Raw genomic sequence first — 15,057 nt, 5'->3', positions numbered from 1 at the left:
CGTGGGTAGTCTGGGTAGCTCAGTCGGTTGAGCATCCGACTCTTGGTTTCAGGTCATGATCTCAGGGTTGTGAAACTGTGTTGGCGTGGGGCTCCACGCTCAGCACAGTTTGCTTTCTCCCTCTCCCTCTGCCCCTCCTCCCCTCCTCCCTCCCCCACCCTTTGGTCCCATGCACTCACTGTCTCTTGTGTGTGCACGTGCTCTCACTCTCTCTCTCTCTCTCAAAATAAACAATCTTTTTTGAAAAAGGTAAAAACCACTTTTAGCTCCTGGGGCATACAAAAAACAGACAGTAGGGTGGATCTGGGCCTGGGGTGGCAGTTGGCCATCCCCTGCTCTAGGAGAAGGGTGTCCCTATGATTTATCATCCAAACGGGAACACTTTATGTTGGCAAAGTTGTGACTGAAGTTTAACCAATATACAGAAAGGGCATAAATCAAATGTAAAAAATCTGATGGCTTTCAGAAACTAAGCACACCACGGTAACCAACATGGAGATTAAAATACAGACTGTGGGGCTCAGTGCGTTAAGCATCTGACCCTTGATTTCGGCTCCGGTCATGATCTCAGGGTCCTGGGATAGAGCTCCGCGGGCTCAGCGGGGGGTCTACCTGAGATTCTCATCCCCTCCCCTCCACCAAGCATGCTTGCTCTCTCTCTCAAAATAAATAAATAAATAGATAGATAAATAGATAAATCTTTAAAATACGGACTGTGACCAGCCCTGAGATACACTAGAAATGCCGCTATGTCTCTTCCAGTCACTACCACCCCAAATAAACCACCATCGTGTCTTCTAAAGATATTAGATTAATGGGGTGCTGTTTGTGAATTTTGTCTATGTTCAATCATGCAGCATGGCCCACTCTCCATGCTGTTTTTCCTTTTGAGACCCTGGCACAACGTATTTGTCCCTTTCCCTATTGGTGGGTATTTGGGCTGTTTCCAGTTTGGGGCAGTCAAGACTAACGCCGCTATGGAACATTCTAGCACATGTCCCAACAGCATTTCTGTTGGGTACATGCCTCAGAGTGGAACTGCTGAGTCATCCACTGTGCCTGATTCCAGCTCCAGTGGATGCATCCATCCACCAAAGTGCAAACCAGGATGATTTTGAAAGCAAAACGAATGTTAATTTCATGGTACCAGGATGACTGTAAGCCAGGCTTGTCCCAGGACCCTGGGATGTGTGGTTCCCCCAGAGTATAGGGGAGCATATGAGTAGAGACCCCAGTGAAGAAGAACCCTATATACAGCGTGCTTGCTGTGAGTCTCATTTGTAAACAGGGGTGGATAATCCTTGCCCTGCATCAGTAGATAGCACCCAGAAGCAATTCTGTCACCCACAGGGCAGTGGGCCGTGTCTGGAGACATCTTTAGTTGTCACAAATGGGGATGTTCCTGGCATCAAGTGGGTGGGGACCAGGAATGTTGCTCAACACCCCCAGTGCTTAGGACACCCCACAGTGCCCAGCAGAGCCCCACTTTAAAGAATGATCAGGTCCTGAATGTTCACAGTGCGGAGATGGAGCAAAAACCTATTATGCGATCATTTTTTTTTTAAGATTTTTTTATTTATTTGACAGAGAGAGACACAGCGAGAGAGGGAACATAAGCAGGGGGAGTGGGGGAGGGAGAAGCAGGCCTCCCGCAGAGCGGGGAGCCCGATGTGGGGCTCGATCCCAGGACCCTGGGATCATGAACCGAGCGGAAGGCAGACGCTTAACGACTGAGCCACCCAGGCGCCCCAGCGATCATTTTTTTTTTTTTTTTTAAATAATGTGCTCTAGGGGCTGACTCAGTCAGCAGAGCATGTGAGTCTTGATCTCAAGGTCATGAGTTCGAGCTCCACGTTTCGGGTAGAGATTGCTAAACGTAAATAAATAAATAAATAAATAAATAAATAACTCTAAATTTTTAGAGTGTGGATGATATTCATCTATCCTGCATGTATCTAGTAAGCACCTCCTGTCTACCAGACATTGACTGAGGTGCTGGGGACACAGAACCATCATCCCTGTCCTGGTGGGGCTTATATTCTAGTGGGACATGGGAGGGAGAGGCATGAATGCAGTATATGGTATGTCAGATGGTGAGAAGTGCTGTGGAGGAAGCTGAAACAGGATTAGGGGCTGGGAGCACTGGGGTCAGATGGTGGTACAGATTTCATATGTATAAGGACTTAGCAGAGCAGAGACCTGAAAATCAGGGGCAGAGCAGTGTGGGTGTCTGAGGGAAGGGCATTCCGGGGGGCAGGGGGACAGCATGTGCAAAGGTCCTGCGGCAGGACCATGCCTGGAGTGCTGAAGAAACAGTGAGGAGGCCCTGTGCCTGGAGCAGAGTGAGGGAGAGGGAGAGAGGGAGGAGGGAAGGACAGGGAGGGGATGGGGCGGGTCTGGCAGGGCCTTGGCAGCCACTGGGAGTACTGGGGTTTTCCCCCTGGGGAGGTGGGAGTCCTGGAAGGCTGTGGGTAGAGGAGTGCAGCATCTGCCTCGGGTGCTCGCTGGTGCCCTCTGGTGGCTGCTACGGGGACGACAGACTGGGGGCAGCAGAGGGCCAGGGCGATCGCGCTGGTGAAGGCAGGAGACCCTGGGGTTTCGGAATAAACAAAAGTGCCCCGCCCCGCCACACGCCCAGCACACTGAAACATTATTATGCCCTAAAGAGGAGGGAAGCACTGGCACACACTATAACGTGGCTGGACCTTGAAAACATGATGTTCAGTGAGAGAGGCAACTTAAAGGTCACATACCTCGTGATTCAACTTGTAAGAAACGTCCAAAACAGACAAATGCACAGAGACAGAAAGTGGGTTATAACCGTGGTTAACAGGGGTTGGGGGAGGAGGAATGGGGAGCCATGGCTGAGGACTACTGGGTTTCTTTTAAGGATGATAGAAATGTTTTAAAATTAGAATATGGCGATATGAAAACTCATTATACACTTACGTCATTTATGGATGGGGCGCCTGGGTGGCTCAGTAGGTTAAGCACCTGCCTTCGGCTCAGATCATGATCCTGGGGTCCTGGGGTCCTGGATTCGAGCCTCGCATCAGGCTCCCTGCTCATGGGGAGCCTGCTTCTCCCTCTCCCTCTGTTGCTCCCCCCTGCTTGTGTGTATTCTCTCAAGTAAGTAAATAAAAAAAAAATCTTAAAAAAAAAGTATTTTTGGATGAAATTAACACTCAAGTCAGTGGACTGTTAAGTAAAGCAGCTTGCTCTCCCTAATGTAATGGGCCTCATCCAATCAGTTGAAGGCCTGAATAAAACAAAACGACTGGGGCGCCTGGGTGGCTCAGTTGGCTGGGCAACTGCCTTCAGCTCAGGTCATGATCCTGGAGTCCCGGGATCGAGTCCCGCATCGGGCTCCCTGCCCAGCGGGGAGTCTGCTTCTCCCTCTGACCCTCTTCCCTCTCGTGCTCTCTATCTCTCATTCTCTCTCTCTCAAATGAATAAATTCTTAAAAAAAAAAAAAAAGACTGATCTCCCCCAAGCAAGAAGGAATTCCACAAGCTGATGGCCTTCACATCTGAATTGAGATGGCAGCTCTTCCTCGGGTCCCCAGCCTGCAGATTTTGGACTTGCGTGTCCACAGTGGCATAAGCCAATTCCTTAAAGCGAACCTTCCTCCCTCCCTCTCTCCCTCCCCCTTCCTCTCTATGTATGCATACGCATGTATGTATTTATATATGCACAGACACACATCCCTACAGTGCATACATAAACACAGGTGTGCACATACACACGTGCATGTCTGTATATTCTATGCCGCACGTGTTGTTTCTATGTAACACATACTGTACTACATATGCACAGTGTATCTGTAAAACGCACCTGTAACAAACATATTGCCATCGACACCTCAAGATCCTTCCATCTTTTTGCTTCACCCTCCCTAGAGTATTGCCTTCACCCTTGTGGCCCGAGATGGTGCACCACAGGCCCACATTGCAGCCAATAGGAAGAAGGAAAAAGGAAAAGGAAAAGGAGTGTAAATATCACTACCATCATTGGCCAGAATTTAGTCACATGACCACACCTAGATGCAAGGGAATCTGGGAAATGTAGTCTTTATTCTAGGAGGCTGTGTCCAGCTTACAATAAGAAGTCTCATTACTGGCAAAGGGACAGATATGAGGGAACAATTCGTCTTTACCACCCTGTGATAATGCTAAGAATTCTGTGAGGCTTGCCACCTCTTAGAACACCCAGCACAAATTTTTCCACAAATCACACACTTCCAAATTTATCAATGCAGAGCTTGGGACTTATATAAGAATACATCTCTGTGGAATAAATTCCTATAAGTGAAATTTCCAGGTCAAATTGTATGGCTACTTTTAATTTTTTTTTTTATTAGAGAGAGAGAGAGTACAAGCAGGGGGAGCGATAGGCAGAGGGAGAAGGAGAAGCAGGCTCCCTGCTGAGCAGGGAGCCCAATGTGGGGCTCGATCCCAGGACCCTGGGATTATGACCTGAGCCGAAGGCAGACACTTAACCGTCTGAGCCACCCAGGCGCCCTACTTTTAATTTTTAATAATGACATGAATGTGGGGCGACTTGGTTGCTCAGTCAGTTAGGCATCTGACTCTTGGTTTCAGCTCAGGCCATGATCCCATATGTCATGGGATCCAGCCCCGTGTTGGGATCCGCGCTCAAAAGGGAGTCTGCTTGAGGACTTTCTCTCTTTCTCCCTCTCTCTGCTCCTCCCCCTACTTGTGCTCTCTCATGCTCTTTCTCTCTTTAAAATTAATTCATCTTAAAAAAAAAATAATAACACGAATGTCAGGGTGCCTGGCTGGCTTAGATAGTGGAGCATGTGACTCTTTATCTCAGGGTTGTGAATTCGAGCCCCTGTTGGGGATAGAAATTGCTCAAAAAAATAATAACACGAATGTCCAATATTATACATGGGATCAGATTACATATACTACTTCTTTTTAAAAGGTAAATTGTACTTCTTTTTAAATTTTATTTATTTATTTGACAGAGAGAGACACAGCAAGAGAGGGAACACAAGCAGGGGGAGTGGGAGAGGGAGAAGCAGACTTCCCACTGAGCAGGGAGCCCGATGTGGTGCTCGATCCCAGGACCCTGGGATCATGACCTGAGCCGAAGGCAGACGCTTAACGACGGAGCCACCAAGGCGCCCCTACGTATACTACTTTTAAGATGCTTCTAGTATTTTTATTATGAGTATTTTCAAATGTACTGTGGTGGACAGACTCATGGGGTGGCCCTCCAAATCCACATCTCCTGGTATTCACACCCTTGTGCAATCTCCTCCCCTTGAGCGTGGGTGAGACCTGTGCCTTGCTTCTAACTAACAGAACACAGCAGAAGTGGTAGGTGTCAACCCCATGGATTGGTTACATAGGATTGCAGTCTCTAGCATATGAGTCATCTCTCTCACTTGCTGGTTGGGATGGAGTGAGCATCCATGCTGGGAAGTTTGCTGTGGCAAGTCCTGGAGGGTGGCTTCTAGCTGACAGCCAGCAAGGAGCTGAGTATCTCAGTCCTACAACCACAAGGAACTGAATTCTGCCCATGACCACAGCACACTTGGAAACATTTCCTTCCTCAATCAGGCCTTCAGATGAGACCATGGCCCAGCACACAACTAGATTTCAGCTCAGACTCTACAAAGCAGAACCACATAAGCTGTGCATTGGATGCCTGAACTACAGGAACTGTGAGCTGATAAATAGGTATTGTTTTAAGGTGCTAAATGAGTGGTTATTTATTACATAGCAATAGCTACACATTCAAGTTAAAGGGACTGGTATGAAGAATCATCATGTATCAGTCACAATTATTCAACAACAATCAAGATTTTGCAAGCTTGTAATAAGTCCTATCATGAAACATATTCAAAATTAGTGGAATTTACCAAAAATGTCATTTTAGGGGCACCTGGGTGGCTCAGATGGTTGAGCATCTGCCTTTGGCTCAGGGTCATGATCTCCAGGTCCTGGGGTCCTGGGATCAAGCCCCACATCAGGCTCCCTGCTCAGTGGGAGTCTGCTTCTTTCTCTTCCTCCCTGCCCCCAATGCATGCTCTCTCTCTCTCTCTCTCTCTCAAATGAATAAATTAAAAATGCCTTTTTACTGTTTTTCTTCTTCTTTTGAACAGTGTATCAATTTCCTAGGACTGCTATAACAACGTATCCCAAACCGGGTGTCTTAACTGACAGGAACTTGTCGCCCAGCTCTGAAGTCCAGAAGTCCACGATCAAGGTGTCGGTGGTATTGGACTTTCTGAGGCCATAAGAAGGGATCTGTCCCATGCCTCTCCCCCAGTTCTGGTAGCCTCAGGTGTTCCGTGTCTTGTAGATGGGCTTCTCCTTGTGTCCTCACATTATCTTCCCTCTGTACATGTCCAGATCTTCCATTTCTATAAGGACACTAGTCATACTGGGCTTGAGCCCTTTGTAATGACATCATCTTCTCTTGATCATTTGCAAAGACACTGCTTCCAAACAAACTCCATTCACAGGTCCTGGGGGTCGGGACTCCAACATCTTTTGGGGAGACACAATTCAACCCATAACAGATAGGACTCAGCAACAAAGTCCACGGTTAAATTTAGTTGCTATGTCTCTTGAATCTCTTCATTGGAACCGTTCTCCCTCCCCCAGCTTGCTTTTCCAAATATGACCCCATTGAAGAAACCGGGTTGGTTGTGCCGAAAAGTGTTGCATATTCTTGGATGTGTTAACGTGCTTCCTTTGGGTGTCCGCGTCCGTTAGCCATCTGGTCTAGCCTTGATAAAATGGCAGTTAGGCTGGGCGCCTGGGTGGCTCAGTCGTTAAGCGTCTGCCTTCAGCTCAGGTCATGATTCCAGGGTCCTGGGATCGAGTCCCACATCGGGCTCCCTCCTCGGGGGGAAGCCTGCTTCTCCCTCTCCCACTCCTGCTTGTGTTCCTGCTCTCGCTGTCTCTGTTTCTGTCAGATGAATAAATAAAACCTTTAAAAAAAAATGGCAGTTAGGCTGGAGTCTTGGTCGGGTTCAGGTTCAACTTCTGGAGCCAAAAAAAAAAAAAAAAAAAAGCTTCCTAGGTGGTGCTATTTGCTTCCTACTGCATTATACCAGAAGGTTCAGAATGCTGCATGTCCCAAGTAGAGTGATTTTAAAATTGATGCGAATGACCAAATGATGGCAACCCAACCCCTCCAGGGTCAAGTCATCCTTCCATCGATGGCTTTGACTATGAATCATCTTTGCTGGAATCAGTGATTTCTTTAGCAGTTGCCAAATGTCAACTTTCTAATTTCATCAAAATGTAAGGCTTTCTCTTTCTCCGTTTTCAAAAATTGAGCTACAATTGACATACAGATTAGTTCCAGGTGTATAACACACTGATCCAATATTCATGTTAAACGTAGACTTCCTAATTCCTATATCGATTGGCTGGAATTCTGTAAAAAAAAATCTTCCCCTTATCAGCTAGAGCTATTCAATTCCACTGAAATAAAGTTTGTAGGGTAAAGGCTGATTAAATGCTTAATTCTCTCCCTTTGAAAGCCTGCTGTGATAGGAGTGGGTGCCCTAGCTACATCCAAGGGCGACTAGCTTAGTCTTCTTCTTCCTCTTTCTGCTTTTATGAAGTGACATTAGGAACTCATGGTTTTTTGTACTTGCAACATGCCTGGCTAATTGCGGTCACCTCATTATTCTTTGAAAGCTGCCTTTCCCCCCATGTAAAATCATGTTGCAAAGATCTCCATCATTCCACTAAGTCCAAGATGTCATCCATGGTAAGCATGACATTATTCCCACGGCTTATGTGTTAGTGAGAAATAAATTACATCATCCATCAATCTACATCACACAATTGATGGTAAGGAGCATCTTAATTTCAGTGAGATTAAAACAGGAAGATGCAGGGGCGCCTGGGTGGCTCAGACGTTAAGCGTCTGCCTTCGGCTCAGGCCATGATCCCAGGGTCCTGGGATCTAGCCCCACATCGGGCTCCCCGCTCCGCGGGAAGCCTGCCTCTCCCTCCCCCACTCCCCCTGCTTGTGTTCCCTCTCTCGCTGTGTCTCTCTCTGTCAAATAAATAAAAAAGTCTTAGAAAAATAAAATAAAATAAAACAGGAAGATGCAAACACATTTGAATTTTTCTTTCTTTTTTTTTAAAGATCTTATTTATTTATTTGACAGAGAGAGACACAGCGAGAGAGGGAACACAAGCAGGGGGAGTGGGGGAGGGAGAGGCAGGCTTCCCGCGGAGCGGGGAGCCCGATGTGGGGCTAGATCCCAGGACCCTGGGATCATGGCCTGAGCCGAAGGCAGACGCTTAACGTCTGAGCCACCCAGGCGCCCCTGAATTTCTTTTAAAAGTCATGTTGTGTAACAGTCTATTGTGCTCTTTTTTTAAAAAAGCTTTTTATTTTAAGGGGCACCTGGATCGAGTCCTGCATCGGGCTCCTTGCTCAGTGGGGAGCCTGCTTCTCCCTCTCCCACTCCCCCTGCTTGTGTTCACTCTCTCTCTCTCTGATTTAAAAATAATGATAATAATAATGCATCGCAATTCTAGAACACTTACTGGGTGCCAGGCACTGGGTGAGGTGGCCCTGTGGTCACCCAGGAAACAGATGCTGTTTGCGGCGGCCAGCCTCTGAGATGGTCAAAGCAATCCTCACTCCCTGGCATCCACACCTGCCTTTCAGCGGCCCCCACTCACACTGAACAGGGCTGAGCTTTGTTACCAACGGGATAGTGTGATGATGGTGCAGAGTGACTTCCAAGACGGCATGGGTCCCTCATTGCTCTGGCTCCCCCATCTGGGAAGCCAGCCACCATGTTGTGAAGACGCTCAGGCCTAGATCCACGTGGTGAAGAACAGGCTTCCCACGAACAGCCATATGATCGAACTACCTTGCAAGTAGAACTTTCAACCCCAGTTAAGCCTTCAGATGATAGTAGCTCTGTCCAACATGCCACCTACAACCTCATGAGAAACCCAAGCCAGAACCACCTAACTAAGTTGCCCCCAAATTTCTGACCCACAGAAACTGGGCGGGATGACAGATATCGACTGTTATCTGAAGCTGCCAAATTTGGGGGTCATTTGTTACACAGCTATACATAACCAATACATTATTTCCTTCCTCTTTTATCGCTGAAGAAAATGAGGCTCTCACAAGTTAAGTAACCTGCCCGAGGTCACACAGAGCACAGGTCCTAAACTTGGTATTCAAATCCAGTATAACAGCCCCAGAGCCATGCTCTTCCACCAGGTAAATAGCAACGTCATTTAGCAAACCAATCCGCTATGGCTGAGCATGTAAGTTATTTCCAGATGGTCACAGGTGTGAATAGCTTGGCCACAAATATTCAGGTGCATACCTTTTTATGCATTTGTTTTCCTAGAGTGACCCTGGCAAGTCACTTATTCACTCATGACCTCCATTTTCTCAGCTGTAAACTGGAACCAATAAAAGTGCCCATTCCATGTGATTTCCACGCGGGTAATGTGATAACATATGTGAGCTGCATAAAACAGGACTCAGCATCTAGTAAATATTAGCCTGTATTATTATTATTATCGCTGTCATCGTTATTGTTATTTCCTGGGGAAGATTCCTTTTCCAGAAAGTCAATCACCTCAGCCCTTTTACACACTTGCTCTTTGAAATATTATCAGCTTCTCTTTCTTCCCATTTAAAAAAAAAAAATACTGGGGCGCCTGGGTGGCTCAGTCGGTTGAGTGTCCGACTCTTGATTTCTGCTCAGTCACGACCTCAGGGTCCTGAGATTGAGCCCAGGGTGGGGCTCCACGCTCAGCGGGAAGTCGGCTTGAGATTTTCACCCTTCTCTTTCCCTCACCCTCTGCTCCTCCCCCTGCTTGCACTCTCCTTCTCTAAAATAAATAAAATCTTTTTTTTTTTCTAAAGATTTCATCTATTTATTCATGAGAGACAGAGAGAGACAGAGAGAGAGGCAGAGGGAGAAGCAGGCTCCCAAGGAGCAGGGAGCCCGATGCGGGACTCGATCCCAGGACCCTGGGATCATGACCTGAGCCGAAGGCAGACGCTAAACCATCTGAGCCACCCAGGCGCCCATCTTTTTTTTTTTTTTTAAGATTTTATTTATTTGACAAGAGAGAGAGAGACAGCGAGAGAGGGAACCCAAGCAGGGGGAGTGGGAGAGGGAGAAGCGGACTCCCCGCGGAGCAGGGAGCCCGATGCGGGACTCAATCCCAGGACCCTGGGATCATGACCTGAGCCGAAGGCAGACGCTTAACGACTGAGCCACCCAGGTGCCCCAATAATAAACAAAATCTTTAAAAAATAAAATACTAAAAACCTAGAACAGAAAAGGCAAGAGATAAAGCAATCACAAAGATCAACTGGGGAAGCAATGGGTTTCAGCAATAGAGGACCGGGGCTTTGCCTATTTTGAACATTTTGTCCCTAATAAAAAAAGGCAGTCGAAGATTACTTATTTGAGAAAGAGAGAGAGAGAGTGAGCGTGCATCCGTGCAGAGGTGGGGAGGGACAGAGGGAGAGGGCAAGAAACTCTCAAGCAGACTCCTCACTAAGTGTGAACCCAAGGTGGGGCTCAGTCTCACGACCCTGAGCTCATGATCTGAACCGAAACCAAGAGTCAGAGGCTTCAACAACTGTGCCACCCAGGCGCCCTGATAATTTTTTAAAAAGATTTTATTTATCTATTTATTTGAGAGATAGAGAGAGGGCACGAGCAGGAGGGAGGGTCAGAGGGAGAAGGAGAAGCAGACCCCCGGCTGAACAGGGATGCCGATTAGGGACTCGATCCCAAGACCCTGGGATCCTGACCTGAGCAGAAGGCGGATGCTTAACCGACTGAGCCACACAGGCACCCAATTTTTGTCTTGTTTATAGATAAAAAAGTAGTAAAATATACATAACATAAACTTTACTCTCAATTCTATTCTGTTGGTCAATGTGTCTGTGCAGAGGCCAGCACCACACTGTTTTAATCACATAGCTTTATAGTAAATTTTCAAATCAGGAAATGTGAGTCCTCATATTCATTCTTTTTTTTTTTTAAATTGTATTGGCTATTTGGGGGTCCCTTGAGATTCAGTATGAATTTTAGGATGGATTTTTCTATCTCTGCAAAAAAAGTGATTGGGATTTTAGTGTGGATTGCATTGAATTTGTCGACTGATTGCTTTGGGTAGTTTTTGACATCTTAATAATATTAAGTCAGGCACCCAGGGAATAGGAGAAAATATCTGTAAATCATATATCTGATGTGGGGTTAATGGCCACAATATATAAAGAATGCCTATAGCTCAACAACACAAAACACAAACAACCCAATTAAAAGAAGGCAGGGGGTGCAAAAGACTTGACTAGACATTTTTTTTTTTAAGATTTTATTTATTTATCTGACAGAGAGAGGGATAGAGAAAGAGAGAGCACAAGCAGGGGGAGCGGCAGGCAGAGGGAGAGGGAGAAGCAGGCAGAGGGAGAGGGAGAAGCAGGCTCCCCGCTGAGCAAGGAGCCTGATTCAGGACTCGATCTCAGGACCCTGGGATCATGACCTGAGCTGAAGGTAGATGCTTCACCACCTGAGCCACCCAGGCGCCCCTTGAATAGACATTTCTGCAAAGAAGATATACACATGGCCAATAATTGCATGAAGAAATGAGCATCCTGAGCATGATTTCTTAGGAAATGCAAATCAAAACTCCAATGAGATATTAATGGCTTCACACCCATTAGGATGGCTACTGTAAAACAAAACAAAACAAAACAAAACAAAAAAATCAGAAAGTAACAAGTGTTGTCGGGAGAGTGGAGAAATCGGAACTCTTGTGTACTATTGGCAGGAACAGAAAATGCACCAGCCACAGTGCAAAACGGTATGGCAGTTCCTTAAAAAGTTAAACATAGAACTACCACATGACCCAGCAATTTCACTTCTGGGTATTTACCCAAAAGAGCCAAAAGAGTTGAAAGCATATTCTCAAAGAGCTATTCGTACACCCAGCGTTCATAGCAGAATTATTCAGAATGGTCAAGGGGTGGAAGCATCCATCGATGGCTGAGTGGATAAACAAAACGTGGCCCATCCATCAGACAGAAGATGATGCAGCCTGAAAAACGAAGGACATTCTGACACCTGCTACAACGTGGAGGACATCATGCTCATCAAAATGAGCCAGACTCAAAAGGACAAACACTGTATGAATCCACTCCCAGGAGGTCCCCAGAGGAGTCCCGTCCACACAGACAGAGAGGAGAGGGTGGGAGCCGGGGCTGGGCAGGGGGTGGGGAGCCTGTGCTTCAAGGGGACAGAGTCTCCGTGTGGGGAGATGGAAAGTTCTGGAGACGGAGGGGGGGGTGGGGGGTGGCTGCACGACAGTGTGAGTGTGCCTCATGCCGCTGAGCTGTGCACTTTAAAATGGTTAAGATGGTACAGTTTTTAAAGATTTATTTTATTTTAGAGAGAGAGAGAGAGTGAGAGAGCGGGTGGGGATAGGGGCAGAGTGAAGAGAATCCCCAAGCAGATGCCCCGCTGAGTGTGGAGCCTGCCATGAGGCTCAATCCCACAATCCAGGAGACCACGACCTGAACCAAAATCAAGAGTCAGACGTCTAACCGACTGAGCCACCCAAGTGCCCCCAAGATGGTACATTTTATGCTTTGTGTATTTTATCACAATTGGAAATTAAGAAAGAAAACAGAATGGAAGGAGAGAGAGGGAGAGAGGGAGGAAGAGCCAAATCTAGCCTTACAACTGTTTTTGTAGAGCCCTTGAGCTAAAGATGTTTTATCTTTTATTTTTTATTTAAGATTTTTTTTTTTTTTAAGATTTTATTATTTGTCAGAGAGAGAGAGCACAAGCAGGGGGAGCGGCAGGCAGAGGGAGAGGGAGAAGCCGACTCCTCACTGAGCAGGGAGCCGGATGCGGGGCTGGATCCCAGGACCCTGAGGACGACCTGAGCCGAAGGCAGACGTTTAACCGACTGAGCCACCCAGGCACCCCTAAAGATGTTTTATCTTTTAATGTTTAAACAAAACAGAAGAATATTTCATAACAATGACAAAGTTCTAAGATACAGATACCAGTATTTATAAAGTTTTATTGGCACATAGCTATGCCTGTTAGTTTGCATATAGTCCACAGCTCTGCCCCATGAAGGCAAAGTTGAGCAGTTGCTAGAAACACTGTATGTGTCCTGCAAAGCCAAAGATATTTCTTTTTGTGGGGGGGGAATCTTTTTTAAGATTAATTTATTTTTCCTCTCTCACTGTATCTCTCTGTCAGATAAATAAATAAAATCTTAAAAAAAAATAAAACAGCCATAATATCACAATCGCACCTTAAACCATTAGAACCATGATAGTGGCAAGAATCTACATGTGTGATCAGATTTCACCACCACCAAAAAGTACATGTAAAGCTGGAGAAATCGAAACATCTGTACCTGAGTGGACTGTATTGTACCAACATCACTTTTCTGGTTTTGACAACACACAGTGTTTATGGAAGACGTTATCATTGGGGGAAGCTGGGGGAAGGCCAGGTAAAACCCTGTGCTATCTTTGCGATTTCTTGCAAATCTGAAAACTGTTCGGAAAACTTAAAAATTGTAATAACAATAAAACAAACCCTGTAGGGATGCCTGGCTGGCTGAGTCGGTGAAGCCTCTGCCTTTGGCTCAGGTCATGATCCCAGGGTGCTGCGATCGAGTCCCCCATTGGGCTCCTTCCTCAGCCTGAGCCTGCTTCTCCCCCTGTTTGTGCTCTGACAAATAAATAAAATCTTATCTTAAAGAAAAAAAAAAACCTTGTAAAATTAGGGTTTGGGTGAGGTCAGTGAGGTCATGCGTAACTGCAGAGTTGGACTCTTAAAAATTCTGATATTTTCATCATCATTAATTTTTTCTATTGCATTCTTATTAAGATTTTATTTATTTATTTGACAGAGAGAGACACAGCGAGAGGGGGAACACAAGCAGAGGGAGTGGGAGAGGGAGAAGCAGGCTTCCCGCTGAGCAGGGAGCCCGATGCGGGGCTCGATCCCACGACCCTGGGATCGTGACCTGAGCCGAAGGCAGACGCTTAACGACTGAGCCACCCAGGCGCCCCTATTGCATTCTTATTTTTTAAAAATCACGCTAACAGGGGCGCCTGGATGGCTCAGTCGGTTCAGGGTATGCCTTCGGCTCAGGTCACGATCCCAGGCTTCTGGGATCGAGTCTGGCGTTGGGCTCTCTGCTGAGCAGAAGCTTGCTTCTCCCTCTCCCTCTGCCTGCCGCTCCCCCTGCTTGTGTTCTCTCTCTCTCTCTCTCTCTCTCTCTGTTAAATCAGTCAACATACTTTGAGCTATTTGGGGTGCTTCCTTAAATTTCTCTTAATTCCTGCCCTGAGAATCATGAACTCAGGGTATGAGCCCTGGAACACACATTTTTCAAAATTTAAAAATAATAATTATTTCTAAAGTAAACTCGCCCCCCAACGTGCGGCTGCAACTCACAATCCCGACATCCAGAGTCGCACGCTCTCCCGACGGAGCCAGCCGGGCGCGCCTGGAACACACATTTTTGTCCTCTCGCCTCCCGCCTTTGACACAAGCAAGTTGGAGCTGCGCTGCCCGCGGGCGCTGGGGAGCCGACGAGGGCTCTAGAGCAGGGGAGGCTCCAGTTAGCACAGATTCCAAAGGTTACTGTGGGTGGGGAGGCGGGACCGGCAGAGGGTCGCCCGCAGGGGCGGGGCAGAGCGAGCCGCGGGAAGCTGCGGAGAAGGGCCTCATTCCTCGGCCGGGGCCCCGCCGGGGGGCGCCGCGCCCGCTCGCCCTCTGCCGCGCCAGGACCCGGATGTGCAGCGCGCCGGGCCCGCCGGGGCTGCGCGGTGCTGGGCGGCTGGGCGCCCGGCTGCACGCGCTGGCCACCGCCGCGGTGGAGCACCCGTCCCCTCCCCCGACGCCGCCGGGCATCCGGGCGCGCACCTGGCTGGCCGCCCAGCGCGGGGACCGCAGCACCTGGCTGCATTGTTGTCACCGCCGCCCCCTCCCATCCTCCTTCCCTCCCCACACAAGACCCAGCACTCGCCCCC

This window comes from Eumetopias jubatus, unplaced genomic scaffold, assembly GCF_037043125.1.
Source record: "Eumetopias jubatus isolate StellerSeaLion01/CBP00866 unplaced genomic scaffold, mEumJub1_p1.0 scaffold_1, whole genome shotgun sequence".
NCBI classification, from domain to species: domain Eukaryota; kingdom Metazoa; phylum Chordata; class Mammalia; order Carnivora; family Otariidae; genus Eumetopias; species Eumetopias jubatus.
This window is presented reverse-complemented; position numbering follows the sequence as displayed.